Here is a 21,490-nt window from a genome sequence, read left to right as displayed (position 1 = left end):
TTCTGCACTCTACTATGTAATTAGTTTCACAGGCTGTTGTCAGGATTGCCCTAACACTGAAGGACATGAAGACACCTTCTGCCAGGTAAGCTTCCATCTGGAGTCTTCTGGGAAACAGGTGGGAAACCATTAGATGATGGTGGCCTTCATTTATTATGGTAACTCCCTGATTTCCAATGAAATATAAATGAGCTGGCTAGAGAAGGAACAACAAAGAGGGAAGTACTTTAACATAGGAAGAAACTAGTGTTAGCTTTAATTAGAGGTAGGTCTTTCCCACATTATCGTTGCCGAAATCAACAAATTATATGGTTCTTGTGTCATGGTCCCACCTTGATGTCAGAGAGGAAAAAAGAGAACTCCAAGGGCTGTCAGACTCATGGTCACCACACCCAAGAGGAGATGAAGCATAACTGGCTGGTAGCTCTCTAGTGACTGAAATGAATGAGCCTTTTGACACACTTGACTAACAATCCTGGGATGATGTGCTACCTCAGACAGCTGCTGAGACAGCAGCTAAGCCTGCTCTGAAAGGAGATCCTGCTCCACCTCCACTCACTGGTTACTACCCTGGGCTGTTCACTCATCTGAACGTTAACTGCATTTGGGAATACCCGTAACCAGATGAGTGATAAATAAAATGGGTACTGCTATGGCCTTCTTTACCTGAAGATATCTAGGCCATGCAAGAGTGCACATGTAGGGAAAGACATACAGTTATATGACAAGACTGGGTGGCTGATGTTGCTGGGAAAGTACAAGGGCTGTTGAGCAGAAATGATTCTGTGTCACAAAGATAGAGTCTTAGTACTCTCATGGGAAAGGCTTTAAGCTATAAACAGTCGTGGATGGAAACATGAGGCCATAACTAAGTGTAAAATCTAAAAGTCTGAGGGAAAGCAAATGATAAAAGGCATGCTCTTGCTCTTCATGAAAGGGTCACAGCCAGGAAAAGAGCTCGTCAGTCTCCTGAGAAGTTTAACTGTATATGTGCCAGTATAAAAAGTATACAAAATAAACAGGAAGGACCAGAAGTCTTAGCGTATAAGCAAATTTATGAGTTAATTGGCATACAGAGTGTTTTAGGTTAAGGAACATAACTGGTATATTCCTGTAGAAATGTTTAAACCAAAGGGAAAGGAGTACACACAAATCAAAGGCCTAATGCACACGGTGAGATAGACCTGTTCAAATATCTCGCTAGTATGAAAAGGAACACAGAGTACTTACTTCTGATATCAGTGAGGGCACTAACAGTGTGTAACAACTAGACCTGTCTGGGAGGGCATTTTCCCCAAACTGATCGTGTTAAAGAGGAAGGTGACCATCAACCAGATTAAACAACTACCAGGGAATTGCAAAGAGGCTTTTGAAGCAAAGCCGGGATCAGCTTGGAAAGCTGGGTAAAACGACTGCGGAGCTCTGTAACATGGCAGGAGACCCCGGGTGGGGGTGGGGGGTGTGGAAGGCCCCCGCTCTGCTTGGGCCGGGCAGCGTTGCCGCGGCCTGGGCGCTCCGGAGCGCTGACCCCCGGGGGCGGGGGCGGGGGCAGGGGCCGGGGCAGGGACGGGGCAGGGGCCCCGCAGCGGTGTGTGCCCGGGCCGGGCGGGGCTGCCTCCCCGCGGGGGGGCGGGGGCGGCCCTGGGGCCCGAGCGGCAGCAGCTGCCCGCGGGGGGGCGGGGGGGGGGCAGCGGGCTGCCGGCCTGTGGCGGAGGGCGCCGGGGTTAGTTTCAGGAGGAAATCGACAATTTTTGGAATGTTCACTGAATGCAGTTTAGCTGTTGTATCGGGGACACTGACCCTGAATGTGCAGTTCACTGGTCGCTGGTTAATAAATCCATTAGGTGCGTAGATGCTGCTTGTGTTTAAGCCAAGTGAACCAGTTTTCCACTGGCACAGATAGGCAGAATTTCCTTCTTCTCTTTTCCCTTTACCTTCTCCCTGCTTGTTTAATAAAGTAGCAGAATTAGAACATGCTGATAACAGGGAATTATACCTACTTGAATATCTGCTGGAAAAAGTCAGCAGTCCAACAAGTTTATGCAATGCCTTTCTCATGAACTTTTTGATACAGAAAATGAGGAATACAACAGTAGTAGATTCTTGCCAATAGAGAAAAAGATGAAGGTGGAAAACTATCATGACAAGTGTTTGTGCTTCTGAGGAAGGGAAAGATGGCTGACAATGGTAAGAGTGGAATAACATTTTTTATAATTTCAGATAAGAGAATAAAAGTGCTTATTTTATAAGTGCAACACATAGATAACAGAGTAATATTTCAGTAAATTCTACAATTACATTGTGAGAGTTCAAACACATTGTGAATCACTTAGTTCAAGAGTCTTAACTTTCTGAGTTTAACTGAATTGATGTTATGACCGGGGTGGCTGACTGACAGATGTCTTTGCTGAGAGACTGGACAGGAGGCTATTTAGTGTTCTATTTTCTTTTTCAGTCTGGATATTTTTAATTTGCCATTGAAGCCAAGGATAAAGATACTCTATCTGATGATTGTGACAACACATATTTATCTACCTTTTTAAAAAAAAAAAAAAAAACAAACAAAACAAAACAACATAATATTTAAAAGCTGCAGATTTCCCCATTAACTGTGACATGAAAGCAGTCTGCAAAAGCTGACTCCTGGATATTTCAGACATGTTTTTCTTTCAGATACTGAGCTGTGTGACCTGCTCCTTGCCTCACACTACACAATTTCACATCAATTTCAATGAGAAGTTTTAACACAGCATAGTTTTTACTTGTTGACAATGTTATTTGCCACCTTCATGTTTGGATTCAAGTTATATTTATTTCTATGTTCACCCTTATTACAATATCACATCTTCATGAAAAATTTAAGATTCCTGAGTATAAATATTTAAGTAATGAGACAGCAGAACTACCTCATTTTTTTATATTCATAAATAAAACTTAGTTGCTAGAAAAGATGCTTAGCTTTTTTTGAGAGTTTAACCGATTTCTCTCTGCTGGTTTGGGAGACTCAAGCACCTTCTTCCCAAAGGTAGGTGTGAATTGGCAGTGGGATGGGAATAGGAAACTCCATCTTTCATTCCAAAATTTGTTGAGTGTGCTGATGAGAGTGCCAGATCACCAAATGCAAGTGCCAGCCTCTTTCCCTCTAGTATGGAAAAAGGAAGTATGGAGGGAGGGTTTGTTTCCAGTTCTTATCTATGCATTTTAGTCTTAAATTGTTTCATGTATGATGAATAAATAATTTTTAGAGCTCTCACTACAGTAAGTAAAATATCCAATAAGTACATTAAGTATCCTTGACTCACACGTAGACTTGATGTAAAAATAATTTAGCAGTGAAGTGCTCAGTTGTGAAATCTGGATTTTTCTGAAAAAATGGTTAAACTAGAGAACTTAGTATACAAAGCATTTGCTATGTACAAATAGTATATAACCATTTGTTATTTGTTGAAAAGCTGTGTCTTCCCCCTCCCTGGAAGTTTTCAAGGCCAGGTAGGACAGGGCTTTGAGCAACTTGATCTAGTGGAAGGTGTCCCTGCCCATGGCAGAGGGGTTGGAACTAGATGATCTTTACGGTCCCTTCCAACCCAAACCATTCTATGATTCTGTGATTCTGTAACTATTGCAGATGCTGCAGGGAAGCCTTTATTATTAATTCAATAAGACATTATGGATTTTATTTTGTTGTATTCATTGAATTCTTTCATTTTAAGAAATGCTTCTGTCCTTACAAGAATGTATGATCATTTATGGGATTGTCTTAAATAGCTATGTGATAATGTATCCCTTTATACTCTTCACTTTTTCTAACTAATATGTCAGCTTTTCTGCTTATATTTTATTTCATTCATCTTCAATCTATTCTTACATATTGTATAATGTTTTCACTGCTACTAGCAATGTTCTTTCTTTTGCTACAGTCTTTTTCATTATTTAAATGCTACAGAAGACCAGGTTTGTGTCTAAGAGCTGTTCCAATTTTTACTTGCCTATTCAGATGAAGACTCACTACTTTCACTGAAGTGAGTTGGCATATAAACACAGTATCTCCACTGCTTTGTTGGCTCCAGTATGAGACAGGATTGAAAAGACAAATACTATGAAACAAATAGGGGCCACAAAAAAGGTCTGTTGTGCCTGCTACCCCTGAGAATACCATTTCAAAGCTACCCCAGTAAAGTTGCTATTTGTTCTTGGAATCCACAGGTGAGTGTGAAGCTCTACACAGCCAGGTTTCGCTCCTGATTCAGAGTGAAAAAAAAATAAATTATGAGGTACTCTTTAGATTACATAGCAGAAACTTCTACTTAGTTTCATTAGTGGGAGATTATCAAGACTGCCAGTAAATGACCAACTCTACTTAGCATTAGATATTTTATCTCTACTGTCAGCTTTACTCATTACAGTCTGTTTCAATGGCTAAAAGGATAATTTGGCCAGTGGGTTTGTAGGTAAATAAACTGATCATTCAGAACACTGTAAAACACTTTTTCTTTAATGAGCACAAGACTGCTCCAGATAGTATGGATATGTAGATAATGGGTACAACTTACTTCAGGAATAAGAATGTTCACACTAAAGAAAACTTTCCTGAAAAATGTCAATTTATGGATATGACAAACTTTGGGAGACACTCCAGCATATAGCTAGACAAGTCCATAGAACATTGGGTGAGCAATTGGCTGACAGGTCAAGCTCAAAGAGTTATAATAAAAGGGGTTATAGCGGGCTGGCAGTCAGTCACCAGTGGGGTTCCCAAGGGCTCAATTTTATGGCTAGTGTTCTTTAATGTTTTTATAAATTATCTGGATGCAGGAATCAAATGTATATTCAGTAAGTTTGCCAATGATACTAAATTAGAATAGAATAGAATAGAATAGAATAGAATAGAATAGAATAGAATAGAATAGAATAGAATAGAATAGAATAGAATAGAATAGAATAGAATAGAATAGAATAGAATAGAATAGAATAGAATATTTTAAGTTGGAGAGGACCTACAGTGATCATCTAGTCTGTCTTATCAATTCAGGGCTGACCAAAAGCTAAAGCATATTACTAAGGGCATTGTCCAAATGCCTCTTAAACACTGACGGGCTTGGGGCATTGACCACCTCTCTAGAAAGCCTGTTCTGGTGTTAGACATCCTTCTTAGCAGAGAAATGCTTCTTGAAGTCTAGTCTAAAGCTCCCCTGGCACAGCTTTGAACAATTCCAACATGTCCTATCACTGGGTATCAATCAGGGAGAAGAGATCAGAACCTACCTCTCTACTTCCCCTCATGAAACTAGAGAGCAATGAGGTCAACCCTCAGAGTCCTTTTCTCCAAACTAAAAAACGGGAGGAGCTGTAGACCTTACAGAGAGATCTGGATAGACTGGAGATCTGGGCAATAACCAACGGTATGAAATTTAACAAGAGCAAGTGCTGGATTCTCCACCTGGGATGGGTAATCCTGGTTATACATACAAATTGCGGGACAAGAGGCTGGAAAGCCGCCCTATGGAAAGAGCTCTGGGGGTTTGGGTTGATGGCAAGCTGAATATGAGTTAACAGTGTGCCCTGACAGCCAAAAGGGCCAACTGTATCCTGGGGTGCATCAAGAACAACATAGCTAGCCGGTCAAGGGAAGTCATTGTCCCACTCTGCACTGCACTGATGCAGCCTCACCTTGACTGCTGTGTGAAATTTTGGGCACCTCAATATAGGAAGGACATCACACTTAGAGTGTGTCCGGAGGAGGGTGGCCAAGATGGTGAAAGGTCTCAAGGGCAAGACTTACAAGAAGTGGCTGAGGTTATTTGGTTTGTTCAGCTTAGAGAAGGCTGAGAGGTGACTTCATCACAATCTACAGCTTCCTCAAGATGGGAAACAGAGGTGGAAGTGCTGATCTCCTCTCTCTGGTGACTAGTGATAGGACATGAGGAAGTGGAATGAAATTGCATCAGGGGAAGTTCAGATGGGACACTAGGAAAAGATTCTTCACTGAGAGGGTGGTTGGTCACTGGAACAGGCTCCCAAGGGAAGTGGTCATGGCACCAAGCCTGTCAGAGTTCAAGGAGTTTCTGGACGATGCTCTTCATCACATGATTTAGTGTTCTGTAGTCCTGCAAGAAGCAGGGAGTGGACTTCATGATCTTTTTGGGTCCCTTCCAACGGGAGATATTCTATGATTCTATGATTCTATATGGTGATAGTTGCTCTGATAAAATATGAGCCCTGATACTTGTACCTGAAAGGGAATGTTTTACATTACATTAATCTAGTTCTTCTGATTGAGCTGACACCAGCAGATGTTTTGTCAATTTTTGGTTTTATTTGTAAGGTAATGAATTGATGAAAAAGGACAAGTGCTTGCTTTCTTTGTCTCTGAGGTAGAATGTAACTAGAAGGTTTCAGATCAAAGGCTTTCTGTAATCTGGCTAAAATGTTTTGTGACTGCACATCAGTTAGATGTCTTGCTAGAATTATTTTTTGGTCATTTTTACCATGTTGAATTGTATGAACAATAACGACAAGAATACAAACTAAAAGTATATATAAAACAAAACAAAACAAAAAAAACATTTAGCATAGCCAAAATGAAATTTGTGGTGTTACATCAGAGGTAAACCTGGCCCAGTTCCTTTAACAGTTATTTGCCTAATTTTTTTATTGTGTGACCTGATATACAAAAGATCCCAGTAGAAAACATGTTGGACAGCAGCTGCATTCTCTCAGTCATTAGCAAGGGGAGATGAGTGGACTGTGTCCAAAATGCTGTGCTGCAGCTGGAACAAGATGGGGTTTGCTATTTAGCAGCATGATGTTTTGAATGTTCATTTTCTTCTTTTTGTTTTGATAGGTTACTCCTCCCGTGTGATCACTGAGCTGACTCTCCAGCAATTCCTAAATGCTCGACTATCTTTATAGCATTTCACTATTTTTCTGTGAATGACAACTGAGTAATTCTAATCACTGAAAATGAAAAATCTGAGAGGAATACACTATACTGAAAAGTCCAGCATACAATTTTATTTTAAAATATGATTTGTTATAAGAGATAATATCTTATTTCAAATCATACTTTCTACAATTTCATTCTGAGTGACTGTTTTACTCCTTTCAGATTATGAATTTATCATTAAGCATTCTTTCTGGGGAGAGTCAGTCAGCATTGTGGCCAGATATTGCAACATTATGGAAATAATCATATGCTAGTAAGGAAAAAGAAGTTCAATTTTTATTGACTTTTCAGATATGATAGGCTGTTTCCACTGAAAACCATAGAGATCTGTAGTATTGTATACTTAAAGTGGAGATTTCTCAGACTCCACAGTTGTAATGTTTGACTTAAAAGTTATCTTTAAATACATGAAATATTTATGTAGTGAAAACACTTCAGATGTCATTAGCTGAGATATTATTCCGTGGCTACAGCTACATCAACAGGCAGAACTACTTTTCAGGTAATCTTTAATCTCACATACCGTAAAAATCTAATGTAAATATTAGTGCAGTATCATTTTTCTATTCTGTGTGACCTCAGAATCTTTGCTGATTACATATGTGAGGTTTGCCCCTACCTTGTCTTCACTTAGCTCACTATCCTTTTACTTTCTGTTATAACTCACCCATGAAACTCAAGCCTTCATCAGAAGTCCATTATCAGCAACTCTACAATCTTATTTTCCTGTCTTCTAGACCTTCTTCATCCTTCTCTTTATTTTATAGTTCCAAAACAGACATAGTTAGCTTTGCAACGTATTTCATCTCAGGATTCTTTCAGGGAATTCAGAATACTGTGAATAATGTCTATACAATTAATGGTAATGTTGATATTATTAATTATAGCATTGTTAATAATAATCCCGGTGCTCATAAACTAGGCACAATATGAAAATATATGTTGTATGACATACTCAGAGAAGGATGGTTTTACAATGATGCTTATGTTGTCAGCAGCCCACTCATTTTGACATTGATGTGGGTTATAACAAGATCCTTCCAAGCTGCTTGTCCTGTTTGGGGCTGGAATAGAGTTCCTGTTCGTTTTAGTAGCTGGAGGATTGCTGCAGCACACTGAGACCCCAGGGGCTCCCCAGGTCCCAGTGCCCTCACCTGTGTGTGGGGGCGGGGGGAGCACAGCTGGAGGGCTGGGCCTGGATTGGCCGATAGTCCATGTCATGTGACATTGTGCTCACTATATAAAGGCAGGAGTGGGCTGGGGAGGGCTTCTCACTTCTGGGGGGAGTTGCAGTGGTGCCTTTGTGTTTGGGAATGCCAGGTGGGTGTTGGTCAGTGGGTGGTGAGCAGCTGTGTTGTACGTTACCTGTTGATGCTGCTGTCAGTGTATTGTTCTGTTACTGTTATTAAACTGTTTTTATCTCAACCCGTGAGTCTCACTTTGCCCCTCCAATTCCCTCCCCATTCCCAAGTGGGGGGAGGGTGGGTGAGCGGCTGTGTGGCATTTAGCTGCTGAGTAGGCTCAAACGATGACACTGGTTGTTTGAATTACTTGATTACTTTTTCTAACTCATCATAATACTTATTTAGCAAAAATTCAACTGTTTCATCAGGACAAATGTTAATAATCTGACAGATTACACATACCTGGAATCCTAGATTTTAACAGTGAAATCTCTGATCTGGATCACATAGAACAGAATCACAGCTGGATCATCCATACCCTGGGTGAGAGCCCTGGCTGCAATTATTCTGTGCCTCAGTAGGTGACAATAGAAAAGAAAAATAGCACCTTGAAAAGTTTCCATTTCCTCATAGGGAGGAATAAAACATTTTCTTAAATCTTGAATGCTTTTGCATGAATGGGTAAACTCTTTCCCACTGAGATAGATCTGCAAAAAATATTGGTACCCATTGGACTCTATAATGAATGGCTTCATTATAAAGTCCAGAGCTTTCCTAAAAATCAGGGAGTAGGAAGAAAAGAGCTCACCTCTCCCTGTTATTTTTTCTCAGAACTGTACTCTGCAAATGTTATAAAAGCTCCTGTGTAATTTTGTGTGTATAGAATGGATTCTATGAGTGTCTGCAGGTGTGGACAGAGAACTACTTACCAGAATGCAACAGGCCAAAGATAGGAAATGAACCTGCTGAGAAGCTGGTATGTGAGAGTTTCCCAAGCACTAATGAGCTCTGGGGATAAGTACACTTGTTGACTCTTCAAGAACTTATAAACTTGGTACAGATAAATTCTGTCATATCTGCACGAGACCACTAGCATAAATGTACATCAGCAATGGATTGTGTAACGCTGATCACATCCAGAAGTGTCTGATATATGGAAAAAGATAACAAGTTTATATATATGACCCCAAAGAAACAAAGGGTCCTCTGAAGGACTTCGTGAACACAAACCTAGAAGCCACTGATATGTCAGTACAGTCCTTCACTTCTGGAGGAGCTAGAATTGGCCTCCCATTTGTTGTTCCAACTGCATTACTATGAATGAGTGTGTGAATAAACTGTATAAATTAATTAATGAATACGCTGTGCAGTTTTCTGTTACTGGTAATAGTGGCTTGTTACTGCTAATAATCACATTATGATAAAAATTGAAATTATTTAGAAATATTCAGTGGGTGGGGAGGAGACACATCACAAGGTTGAAACATACATACAGAAGTTCATCTAACCTTTCAGAAATCTGTTTGAACCAACTCTGAGGATAGAACATGACACTGTTGAGCAGCCAATACTTGTTTGTATAATTACTTTATGTACTTCTATTAAAAAACAGAGGTAATAGATAATACAGTAACAGTCACCCTCCAACCCTCAGAATTAGTTAACATCTATTAATGAAGACATTCTAATAACTGTGCTGGTATAGATCAATGCATGCAATAAAAAAGTTAATAGATATATATATACTCGTCAATATCTCATGCTAAAACATTGCTCCAAGTATCATCCAAACTGCAGAGATATATTTAAAATACAACAGCCATGTGACAGGACAAACTGCTTCTTTTTAGAATATCTCCCAGCTGCAGTGTCTAAATAGAAAAAAAGAACATGATCTAATGAATATTGATCTAAATGTGAAATGGGACTTCTCTGAAATAAATCATTCGCTATGTTTCTAGAAGGATTCTGTAATACTGCATGTAATGATCAAAAGCAACTGGTAGATCCAAAACAGAAAAAAAAGAGAGACCCTTCAAATAAGAAAAGATATAAAGATTACTATTTTACTTATAAGACCAGTTTCTGTCATCAAAGAAAAAGAAAGACAGCCTATGAACTCATGACAGGTGAGGATTCAAATAGTTCTTAAATTCAGTGGTCACTGCTTTTCCAAACTGTATTTGCAACTGCAAAATAATTCCATCCTATTATAGGCAGTGGGTGAAAATTAACATTTATATGTGTTGGAACAAGTCAGATTTTGAACTCACAGCAGTTACCAGGATTGAAAGAAGACTATGTGAATTACAAATCAGGCAAAACTATATTACAACAAAGATGGACAAGAAACATGTCTAGATGGTATAGATAAGTGAAATTTAAAACTAATGGGAGTGTTTGGTTTACTTGTTTTCCTTTTTTATACTAAGAAATAATTTATTATGAATTAATGAGCACATGAGGAAAGTCAGCATCTGAAGGATCAAACAATATATATTTCCCTGCAAAGTGTGAAATACTTTCAAAAGATACTGTAACCCTCCCTTTCTGAGTCACTTTTTCTGAACACCTTTCAGTTTGTGCGGAGATTTGACAAAGTTTCCTTGGACACAAGTTGGAAGTGTAAGGTAGATATCAATGACTAACATGATAGATAGGACAAAAAAGTTACTTAACTAACTATCAGTATGTTCACCACCTTCAGTAAGGTAGTTGAAGGGTCTTTGCCGGCATGTCCAGTTATCAGTCAGGTCAGACAGGTCGGCCTCCATTGCTCTGTCGAATGGGTGGATACTCAACACTGCTGAGCTGCTCTCTTCTGACTCACTCTTTCTTCTTAGGATTTTATATATTTTCAGATCAGTGTTTTTTCTTCTCTATCCTTGAACTTCTAACTATCCCTATATAAGCAATCTTCGAATAGAGCTGTGCAAGATGAGGGAGCTGTGTCCCTTCTCACAGTCCTTTTTCACAACTTGTAAATTTTCATGGAGGTTTGAGTCAAGGTTATGCAGCTGGACCATATCAAAATTATATCAAAATATCAAAAACCTTGAATCACATACACTTGAATCCCTAGGAGGAGTTATAGGTGTAGATGACACAGGTAGAGACAGAAGCCTGAACAAGAAGGGAGAACAGTATTTCCTTTATTGCTGTATTAAATAGTCTTCAAGGTTCTGATGGCCCTGACTTCAATATTGTCATGGACATGCTCGTACAAGTACATTGTGGTTAAATGAGGAGCAAGCTGCGTGTTTCACATAAGATTAGGTATGGATTTACTTCATATCTGGTAGATAACTGGCTATCTTCTGCTAGAACATGACCCAGCCTTCCTGTCTGTGAAAAATGGTACATCTAAGGCCTGAATAAGGCACATAGAACAGCTGTACTGGTACAGACCACAGCTTGTCTCCAATTACATTTAAAAGTAGATGCCTAGGAAGCGTAACTGTAGAAATGTATGTAATGATACTTCACTCTAATACTTTCAAATATATTAGAATCATGGATTCACAGGATCATTTAGGATGGAAAAGATCTTTAAGATCACTGACTCCAACCATTAACTTAACACTGCCAAATTCACCAGGTCTGGGATTTTCTGAGCCAGCATAGTTCCTATAAGTTTGTATAAGTTAGTATGCATTTCTGGCTTTGTCTTCTAATAAAGTGTTCAATTTCTCTTTGTGTTTATATAATTTTTTTAGCTTCTAAGGTATCCTGTTGTAAGGAGTTCTGCAGTTTGACTGTATTTTAAGTAAATAAAAGTAATTCCATTAAGTGTTGTAACTTTTTTCATCCGTTTTTTGAATCTTTTTTGATTCTAAAATATGGTTTTTGAAGTAAAGCAATTTGAACACTTTGTGTGTGAGATGATGATACTATAGGTTTAAATTTGTGGTAGTAGGTAGTAGGTAAATGTTCCTGCTTATTCACCTGAGAGGACTTTTTGAGTCTTTAACTCTTGGCCTGGAAGAAGGAGCATTGAAATAAGATAATATCTAGGCCTCTGTAGAAAAGAATAATCATAATCAAACCCACCAGATAATCATGACTGACCTTGATCAACCAGAATTAATTCACAACTTAAGGTAATCCTTTCCTACATTTCATCTTGATCTCACAGAAAAATGCTGATCTCTTTACCCAGTGCAAGGAATGGTCTGTCTTAAAATAAGAAAATTATTGCTTTACAACTGCTGTATTTGCCATTCTTAATACCATTCTTGATCATAAAATAGGACCCAAATCTTGTTCAACTCAAACTACAGATCTGCAGATCAAATTATACTCTTCCCTTAGAAGTTTAAGTCAGAATTTAAAGGTGTCTTTGTCAAAATAATAAGACTATCTTTTCGCATAAAAATAGAAAAGTTTGTCTAGAGATCTCTTTTGTTATTTTAATGTCTTCTTTATTGTTTTCATGCTCCCAAGCTTCTGAATATACCAATTAGAAATATGAGAAAAATAATTTAAAACTAAAAATTAATTTAGTCACATCCCAGTAAGAAGAAGGTAGATGTTAATAAATTTTAATGAAAACAAATCGTCTACAGGAATTGAACCCATACCCTTTCATAAAACCATCAGTTACCCTATTCACAAGGCTACATTAAGCACAACAGAATCAGGTGGTGTATTAGCCAACAGAGGATGGTCTTTGATCCTTATGAATGTAATAAAAAATATACTAAGAGGATCAAAGTAATTAAAATTTTATATGACTATGGAATGTAGACAAAGTGCATTCCCTAGGTCATTCTAAGGATTATGTGCATGTAATTTAATGACATTCAGAGGAAATACAGCATATGTCTGTTCCTCAGTGACAAAAACACTTGAAAAGAAAGAAGACCTATTTTCTGGCTCCAGCTCTTTAAATTCTGCTTAAGATAATGATTTGTGGTGTATAATATTAGCAGAGAAGATCTTCCCAAAATACTAATAACATTCCAATATTTGGATTATAAATTGCTGCAATATATACATAGGATATTTAAAACTACATACAGTTCCAACCACCAAGAACATTATTTAACTGAGAAAAGAGTATCTAAATGACATAACAAGTCTCTTTCATTAGTAATACTTATTATTTTTTTTCATCTCCTATAGCATTTATTTCCAAAGTCAGATCTCTCTTTAAATTATCAAAAAAATTGCCCTAATTCTCAATTAAAATTTCTTTGAGCAAATGATTTCCACAATGAACAGCCTTTATTTCAGAGCTTGAACTACAATGTTAACACATATATAGAATGAAATGACAGGTCCGGAGATGAGTAACTGTACTTATAAACATCCAATAAACACTCAGATGTAAGACTGGATGACAGCATCAATGTTTAATATTCACTCAGCCAATGGTTTCTGTGATGTGAATAAAATGTATCATTAAAATTTAAGCATCTAACCAAGATACTTACATTATGACACTTTTCATTCTGGGCTTTGTGTAATCTGTGAAGAAAAACAAATGTTTCCTAAGGCTGATGCAGAGCTTACTCTTCTATCATTCTAGAGAATCTGTAGAAAGATTAGGCTTATATTTTATATGATTCAGTTACATGCCTGTAGTTAAGTACGATTAATTCCTCTATCCCACCCTCCCCTTCCTGAGTGTGTAAATAAGCTTTTTAGAATACATTTTGTAGGTTAGATTGAGATCTAAATTACTTATCCATAAATCCAAAGTGAATCAATTCATGTCAATAATGTCATCAAAGTCAATGATTCACTCCAGATGAACACCTAGCTATTAAATTCAGGCTAACCGTACTTCAGCTTTTACTAAGCAACCACATGTTGGATGAAGAATTCATTGTACAACGTTAAAAAGGCTTGAGTCTAGACTATCACAATAACATTCGTGTTGATATTTTCATTTAAAAACTGCTACCAAAAGATTAACCATGTTAGTGTATCACCCATATAGCAGAATTAAAATAAAAACCTTCTCATGCTTAACTTTGTCAATTAAAAATAAATAGGAAAACTGTAATTTTATAGGTGTAAGCAGTTACTGATGTATATATTGATTTGCTAATCTTAAAAAATAACATTTTTCAAAAAGGTCTACTGTCATCATCTTAAGGTTTTGTGTGACTTGCTTTTTCATTGATTTGAAAAAGGAATGCATCTTCTTATTGCAAACTATCTTGGGAGCCATAATAAATTCTAATAAGAAATAGTCATAAATTATTTTTCTTCTGTTGTTTTCCAGTTTGGGGCTTTTGGGTAATTTGATAACTATTGTTCACTCCAGCAGTTTAAAACCAAATTTCTCCCCTTGGATCAGAGCTTTAAAAGACATCCTATAGCTGTTCAGAAATCCAGTTTACCAAGTGTATGGCTGTCAAGTGTATCAGTCACGGAGGCTGTAAAGCCAGGTAAGGAGAGTATTCCCTATGTCTTCATGTCAAAAAAATAGATGTATGCTTGGCTAATATTTCTCCTCCAGCCAAATTATAAATGATTATTACAGTGAGACTAACAAGAGTGGGGATTGAATCAGTAGAGGTTTATCTCTCTTTAATGTTTTTGAATCATTTTCCAAAAAAATACAAAATACACATTATCTCTTTCTATATGTAAAACCCTTAGAACAAGTAAGGAGCTTTCATGCTCTATGCAAATGTATTGTTTGAATTGTATTTCTGGGTTGTTATGAGTCTGACTAATTGCTAGGATGTTGATTGTAGAGGAGGAAGAAAGGCTGTCTATCGTAGGTATTTCTTTTTTCAGGGTGCTAACCTCTTTCAAGGATGCTAGCAGACAATGTTGTCATTCTCTGTCCTTTCTTGTCCTCAAAACTGCTTTGTAGCAGCAACCCAGAAGCCCAGTTTTCAGCTAATAATGGATAAAGAAAGGAGTTTAAAGTTCATGCTTTGCTGTGTGTAGTGTACAATAAAATCATATCTCAACATGCAGTGTGCAAGAGAGGTGAGTGGCTCAACAGGGTTAGTGTGAGTAAAAGACAGGACTGCACTATTCAGAACATTTCAAATCTCCACGTTAAGGTGGACTTCATTCTTCCTAGCAAGTATCTGTAAATAGTTTTTTCCTTACAAAAGAACATCATAAACTCAGGGAAATCAGGTGAAGGGCCAGAAACTCTTAACACTCAGAAAAGTGTGATGTTGCAAGGAATAACAGTAGGCAGACTCAGGGCCTAGACAACAGGAGGAAAAACAAACTCTTGGGACACAACTCCCAAAATCGTGGTAATCTAGGATAAAGACAAAGACATCACATCAGTAAATAATAGTCAGTAATCTTGATTTAAGAAATTTTTATAATCAGAGTATAAGGCCGATCTTAGACACTGTAATGCACCTTTATCCAAAAGTGTTAACCACCATCAGTCATTTATTAGTAAAACTGTAATAAATGACATATCCTATTGCTTCTTGAATTACCCTTTTTTCCCCCACAAGTTTTTTGCATTAATTTTGGAAATCCCTGTTTTATTTTCTAATATCTACATATGAATCCTCCATGTGAATATGAAAGATTCTTGCTGGTAATTTTTTACCGTAGTTACAGAATGCCTATGACTCTAAGCAATCACTTCCCTTCAAATCTTCAGATCACAGCTGATGAGAAACCAGCATTTCCATTCATTTCTAGGTACATTGTCTTATTCTGTTTAAGGTAAAGAAATGTGTAAATTTGTCTTAGAACAGAAGTATGTTCTCATTTTATCTGTTTTGTTTGTGAAAGGGGTCCACGTGTCACAAGTAGCACAGAAGACTCTCTCATACATGGAATTCAACTGACTGTGCTTTAGATGCCTGAGGGTTAATCATGAGACCCCCTTTACAGTCAAAGAAATAAGTACCTCCTGGGAATGATTCTCTTGGCATATCTTAGACAAGTCATGAAAAGACATGAATGGTCCCTTAAAGTTATGCAGGGTTAGAAGAGGACTTAAGCTTGAGGTTTGCTTTAGACTCTGTCTTTCCTGTGTCTTCCCATTTCTTGTGGTCTTTTATCCATGGCAGTAGCCCTTCCATTGTCCATTTAATGTGCAATTATTTGAAAAACAGCCAAGCAGTAATCAGTCCAGAAGACAATGATTAATAATACACCACTGTTCATTAGTCAGATGAATTTGAGCCAAAAATCAGTCCAGCAGAGGACATGTGATTTTAATATCTGAGAGGGCAAGAAAAAGAGCTACTAGTAGTAGCAAGACATAAAAATTACCGAGTTAGGAATTTGTTTGCTTTTGTTGTAAATGTTTTCTTAAATTATTCTGGAAATAAACTAGTGATATATTCCATTAAAGTACTGGGCTTTAAATGGATGAAACACACGACTGCAACTTGTCCAAACTAAGGAAGTATCTTTAATATTTTATAATATTATTTTTGCTTTAAACTGTTTATAAAAAATTTGAAATTTTAATACAACCAAATGATAAAGCAAGCCTACCTCCAAAACACGGTGAAATAAAGTGACTTCATGGGATGTTCTTCAAATGATTCAATAGATTTTGGGGAGAGTCTGTATGCAATACATTTCTGGATGGTCCTGCAATTTGGCTTACTTCATTGTGCTTGAATTATCAATATTTAGATAAAGAGAAACATTAAAAGCAACAATGTATTAACATGGACATACTTCTGTTAAGGCACAGATGCACATATTGGTGAAGGACACTTCATCCTTCCTGTCCTGGGTTGAGTGAGTGGTGGAGTTTTTTGGTGGCAGGGGAGGGGGCTATCAGGGTGGCCCCCTGTGAGAAGCTTCTCAAAGCTCCCCCAGCTCCACGTCAGCTCCACTTCTGTTTGGGAAATTGAGCCAATCGGCTGCGCCTCTGCGATAACGTATTTAAGAAGGGGCGTGGTGACGTGCAGTTGGACTTGTGAGGAGGAGTTTCTGCAGCTGCGTGAACACCAAGGTCAGTGGAGGAACAGAGGAAGAAAGGAGGGGGAAGGTGTGCCGGAGCGGAGACCCCCCTGTATCCTGTGGTGAGACGGCAGGGTGGCCCCCCCCGCCACCCATGAAGATCTACGGTGGAGCAGACATTGATTTGTGGCCTGTTGTTCCTGCTCAGCTGATCAAGGTTCTGTGCCCGAAGAAAGCCGGGGTCTCGTGGGAAAAGGTAGCCCCGTTGCTGTAATTCAGTGCTGGGAGGATTGCAGCATGCGGGGGAGTCCCACGCCGGAGCAGCTCGGGAAGGGCTGCAGCCATGGGAGAGAATCCAGTCGGAGGAAGTTAGTGACCCATGACGGAGCAGTGTGGGGAACGCTGCGGCCCATGGGAGGAATTCAAGTTGGAGAAAGTTTGTGGAGGACTGTCTCCTGTGAGAGGGGGACCATGATGGAGCAGGAGGAACAAGTTTCGGACACTCCCCTAGCAGAGCTGAGCCCGGGAAGAAGGGAGGGTTGGGGGGAAGGTGTTCTCAAGATGTGGCAATGCTTCTCACTGTCTTACTCTGTTATGTGTTGTTAGTGTCTGTAATAAACGTATGTTCTTTTTTTTCTTCCCCTAACGAGTCTGCCTTTTGCTCGTGATCATAAAAGGGGGATTTTCCCCCATCCCAGTCCTATCTTGAACCCCAAGCCTGGCTCTCTGTCCCTTCTCATTGCCGGAGGGGAAGGGAGAGAGAGCTGCGGCATTGTGGTTGGCTGCCAAGCAGGCCTAAACCACGACACTTCCATTAGCTTAAACAACATGCACATTACATTGATGCATAGGTATTTGTGACCACACAGCTCTATAACTTCCCTTTCAGACCTGGCGGGGAGCAGACCTGCACTGTTAAAAATTGCATTCATTCCCTGGAATGAAAACTATTGGACACTCATTTTACTTCTACTCCATTTATACATAACACCATGTGGGAACAATAGTGTGGTAATGCCTTGGTGACTCCATCTCATCCCCTCTATAATTACTGTTGCAGTCAACTAAATATGTCAGTGAATAAAATGCAGAAAACGTAGTACGGGATGCAAAGTCAAAACTTTATGCAAGGGAAGTAAAAAATATTCAGTTATATTCTACCACAGATTTGTCTGTATCTCACCACCTACAGGGCAAGAAAAACTTCTCTGGAAGTACTTAATTTTTAGCATGCTTAGATTTTCCCAGCAGTGTACTTTCTCTCTATATCTTCACACACATGTGACAATCCTCCTCAGATTTTTCCTCCTCTGCCCAATGGTTTTTGTGATCAGAAACCTCTCAAAATTGTGGACTCTTGTATTCATATGGAACAGCTTCGTGTATCATGCACCTCTCCCTCACCACTGACTGCATCTGGTTTTCTTACAAAATTCTTAAAGGCACACATTTAATTTCACATGTCCTTCCCCAATTTGTCCCTACTTGTTGGCTACATACTCTTTTTTTCCTTCTCGTGTTCATAGCTTTCTCATCTGCTCCACAGCTCCCATCTGTTTTTTATTGTATTATTCCTCTGTGAAAGATAAAAATCTAACTACATAGAAAGCTATGCAAAGCACCATTAAAACTGAGGATTTAATAGTTGATTTCCTTCCCTCTCTTCCCTTATCCCCTGCTAATTCTTTCTTTTATTTTTCCTTTTCTCATATCATTGTACTTATGTGTAATGAAACTCTTCAGGGGCAGGGATTATAGCTAATTTATCTGCTTGTATAATATCTTAGAGTATTGTCAGATTAAACAATATCTAGGGTAGGCAAGGTAGTTTAAGATAGGAAAAGAAATTTTGGAAAAACATTACTGCTTTTATGGAGCATTTGCTCAGAAGAAGAACTACTGTTGTTTTATCACCAAAATGTAATGACAGATATCCTACTAACTTTAATATATGAAGGTCACAAAGTAGAATTTATTTTAGAGTTTAAAGTTCTTGAGATGTGTTCTCCCTAACCCTTTGTATAAAAATTCACTTTTCCATATTGAAGACCTGAAATAGATTTCAATTTTAATTTTAACTATGAATTTAATCAATAGAAGGATTTTTTTTTTGCTGAGACTTCAAATAAAAAAGACTTTTTAATACCTTAGTATAATGACCTGAACTTCACTGGGCCCTAAGCTTTGTTCATCACAGCTTAAAAAATACAAGGAAAACTATAACTTGTTTATAATAGTTATAAGATATAAACATATAAAGATATAAAAATTGTAGAACTATGCTGGGTTTCTCTGGTGAGGTTTTTGGTAGCAGGGGAGGGGGCTGCAGTGGTGGCCCCTGTGAATTGCTTCTCGAGAGCTCCTCCAGCTCCAAGTTGTACCCACCTCTGCACCAAGGCCAAGCCAATAAGTGATGGTGGTTGTACCTCTGCAGTAACGTATTTAAGGGGAACTTGAGAAGGGGTTGGGACATGTGAGGAGAAAGGACGAACACCAAGGTCAGCAGAAGGAAGGAGAAGGACGTGGGGCAGTAGCGCCGGAGCAGAGACCCCTGTGTCCCCTGGTGAGACGGCAGGGCCGCCCCCTGCCACCCGTGGAGGTCTGCGGTGGAGGCCGACCTGAAGCCTGTAGAGGAGCACACATGAGGACAGCCAGCTGCACTCAGAGTAGGCTGGGACCCTGAGGGGAGAAGCGGCCCCCGCTGTTGTGGTTCGGCACTGGGAGGACAGCAACACGCGGGGGATGACCCACGCCGGAGCAGCGTGGGAACGGCTGCGGCCCGTGGGGAGGGCTCACGCCAGAGAAGGTTCATGGAGGACTGTCTGCAGTGAGAGGGGAGCCCCGGGGAGCAGGGGAGGGATGTGCAGCATTCACCCCGCCTCCCGAGAAGGAAGGAGCGATGAGCTGACTGTAATCCCCATCCCCTGCCCCCTGTGCTGCTGGGGGAGGAGGTAGAGAGATCGGGAGCAGAACTGAGCCCGGGAAGAAGGGAGGGTTGCGGGAGGTGGTTTTGGATGTGGTGGGGTTTCTTAGTGTCCCACCTTGTCTGTTAAGTGTTGTCTTTGTTAACGTTTCAATTTTTTTTTTTTTTTTTTTCCTTCCCCTAATGATTCTGTCTCTTTGCCCATGACCATAATGGATGAACACAGCTCCCTGTCCCTACCTGGATTCCTGGTCCATTTTCCTTCATTTTCTCCTTCCCATTCCTGAGAGGGGAAGGGGTGAGTGAACAGCTGTGTGGTAGTCCATTGCCCTCTGGGCTCAAACCACAACAGAACTTAGACAAAAAATGAGGTGGATCATTTTCTTATCTTCAAAAATCAAAGTGGCTCCACTGACATCAATGAGATTATGACAAATTTTGATATCTGCGAATCCTTAAAATATACTGTAGTACAGATAGAATACATCAGTAGTAAAGTCACAAATCCATCCTAAATATAAATTTATCTTTAATAGTATTTAAGTCAATAGGTAGATTTTTCAAAAAATATACTTTTCCAAAGAAAAAAGAATTATATATCTATATTTTTTTTTATCATCATAAATTATGAACCAACTTTTGTCAATAAAAGCTGATGCCAATGTCAGAAAGATTTCTATCTATTTGGTCATGAAAACCACAGAAGGATATCTCTGCTTAAGATGGAAGCTGTTCTGTTTTGTACTGTCCTCATATACAGCACGGTAACCACAGTCACTCAAACAATTACTTTAAATATTAAAGAACAGATAAATATGAAAGACTGTACTTCGTTTATCACCTAGAGAACTATTTGTTTGCAATTTCTGTGCTTACAGGTGAAGATTCTTAGTGAATCTTTGAAGTAAGAGATGAAAAACCCCACAACAAACACAAAAAGAAAAAGGAAAAAAAAAACCAAAACTATAGGGTAAGATGAGAAACTGAAGGTCTAGAATATGTTTAAATGACAAGATGGGTGAGTGAGGACTTTGCTTCAAGTATTTTCGAGAAGAGGAAAAAGAAGAGCAAAAACACAAAGAGAAAATTTTAACATCAAATAATGACAGTACAGAAGCTATTATTATTTTGTGCATAAACAGAATGAACCAAGTCAGATTGCATAGCTCTATTTCACAGCTGGCTTGATTTTAGGCAGGTCATTTTAGGAGATATTAAAATAGGGTAATATGAAAGGGGTTTTCTTAAACATTTCAGGCATACAGAAGTGCTTTTCAACTGTTGCATGGATGATTAGTACACTAACTTTGGCCATTTTAATGCTAGCCTTGGTTCAATCCTGCAGAAAATGTACACATGTACTCATGTAATTGATACTGCTCACAAGCATGTTTTCAGAATCAGGTCCTGTTTCTTTTTTTTTTTTTTTTTTTTTTTTTGAGTTTATATGAGATTTTAAGACCAAAAAGAAGCTTTACTTTCAAATGATCTTCAGCTGAAGTCTCAACCCCATTCTTACCTATCATTGTATTTAATCTACAGTAGCATTTTCCAATGTTTATTTAAGCCCACATTGTC

This window comes from Tyto alba, unplaced genomic scaffold, assembly GCF_018691265.1.
Source record: "Tyto alba isolate M040663 unplaced genomic scaffold, T.alba_DEE_v4.0 Super-Scaffold_2, whole genome shotgun sequence".
Lineage (NCBI taxonomy): Eukaryota > Metazoa > Chordata > Aves > Strigiformes > Tytonidae > Tyto > Tyto alba.
The sequence above is the reverse complement of the archived record's forward strand: the minus strand, read 5'-3'. Positions refer to the sequence as shown.